The sequence below is a fragment of the Microtus ochrogaster genome, chromosome 21, assembly GCF_000317375.1.
Source record: "Microtus ochrogaster isolate Prairie Vole_2 chromosome 21, MicOch1.0, whole genome shotgun sequence".
NCBI lineage: Eukaryota > Metazoa > Chordata > Mammalia > Rodentia > Cricetidae > Microtus > Microtus ochrogaster.
Genome location: NC_022022.1, coordinates 29,088,442 through 29,090,668, shown reverse-complemented (window position 1 = coordinate 29,090,668; position 2,227 = coordinate 29,088,442).

Genomic DNA, 2,227 nt, shown 5'->3' with positions numbered 1-2,227 from the left:
CACACTCACCATCCTTCTTCCACAGTCACGTGACTGATAGAAATAGCGTTGTCTACTGCCATCTCTGGCTTTTATGTGTTAATGTCTATATTCTATAATTTTCCTTGAAATTCCTTTCCTTCTTTTTCTTTTTGCACTCGTAGATAAAGAAAATTTCTATCATGCAAGAGAGACTCAATGTAAAAATATAGACTTCAAAAATTTTACTTATAAAATATTAAAATAAGATTCATAGCAGATTATGTTACTCTGCCTGTTAAATCAACGTTTAGCGATGCTGATTTCTTTCTCATATCTAACTAAATGTCTAACTAATACTTTAGCCCAATTTGGGTTGCAACAAAAAAAAAATACACCATCATAGAGACAGGAAAAGTCACAAGGCGCTGATTCCATGGAAAGTTTGTTGCCTGGTAGCACTGGATTTTGTTCCTAAAAGTTTGATTCTCTAGATAATATATAGAGCCAACTAGTCTCTGTTTGCTTCTGACCTATGCAAAATGAAATCCACAATTCCATAGAAATGGAATGTTAGTTATTATTGGAAAGGAAAGGATTGGGACCTATGATATCACAAGTTTCCTGGAAGTTTGTCAGGCCTGCTTCTCTGGTAGGAATATTACTAGCTTACTGAGTCTTCTAACTTCTCAAGGTCTCAATGAAATTTGTTAAGTGAAAATGAATTTCAGAATTCAAACCCTGTATTTTCCTGACTTTCTCTGTAAGTACAATGGAAGCGTAAAATTACATGAAGGAAGGAGGAAAATAGATTTCATGACCTTAAAAGAACAGAAATATTCTCTGTCAGAAATTATGAACAAAAGTATGAGATTATCTCCAATACAGAGAAAGAGTTCTAGAAATAAACTAAGCAAGTATTAAGCTAATATTAAAAACTCACAAAATTCAAAAGAAAACTATGACTCACATTGTTAAAATAAGCAGATAATCACCTGTGATTCACCAGAGCCAATGGTCATATCTCAAATCTCTAATAAAGTTATGAAGAGGTACACTAATAGTGCTGGGAGGCTATTTTCTTTCTCATATTTCAAGCTCATATGTTGAAATATTTTCACTTTGTAACTTAATTTTTTCCCCATCTACAGCCACCCTTCCATCTGTACCCATCTTCCTCTTGATTATGTTTCCCTACACTCCAGTGAAGAAATAAAAGAAGTCAAATTTTTCCTAACAGCTCAGCACCAAACTTACAAATTTACCTGCACTTGTTACTTTATTCTCTGTCTTGCAAATTACAAAAGATCATAATGTAGTTATTTCACAAATCAGAAACACACTGCCCCAATTCTCTGAATCACATGTATACTCAGATCCTCCCAGCATTATTCCCATGTGCTGAGAACAGAGTCATCTGCAGATTCACACACTCTAAAAGCAAACAGAAATCTGTCATACTAACGTTTATTGCCTCAGACATCTTGGAAGAATGGTCTCACTGCCTCCATTCTTCTCTGATGTTTATTCTTTGTTTTGTTGCAATCTAGTTGTTGAAACCACAACACAGAGAATATGCTACTGTCCATTCTATTGGATACATAGAGTCTACTGTTCTAACAATCACTTTTTGTCTTTTCTTTGTAGACCTTTGAAACTTCCACCTGCTGGCTCAGAGACACCCTGGTCATTTATTATCCAGGATTATTTCCTATGTTGCCTCCTCCCCATCAACCCAGAGTTTGGCTCTAGATTCCTGGGTGAGGGGGAACATTCTTGTCTAACTGTCCTCCTAGATTTGCAAACTTGTGGGGTTTTGAATTTCATCAAAATCCCAGATCTGTGAATTTATATATCTGCCTGTCAATCAATATTTGTTTTCTATTTCAGGGAAAAATCAAGCATGAAAAATCCAAATGAACTTACTTTGGTGATATTCCGGTTGGCCATGATTACAAAGATACTATGTAAAAAAATAATCCTGGAAACAACAGCTCAAAATAATAACTATTATCTCATTCACCTGGTGGCAGGCTGGCTGGAACTCTTCTGTCTTCTACCCATCAACAAGGTTATGGGAGAGCATGTGCTCTAAAAGATTGGGTTTGATGAATATTAGCTTTCCATTGAGAACTTCCAATGGAGAAGCTTCCAGTGGGGACGGTGGAAGAATCATCATGCTATGGTAAAGTTTAGAACTGACATATTGACACCTCTGTCACACTGCCATTGCCGTGAACAAATTCAGCATCCATATATATATATATAT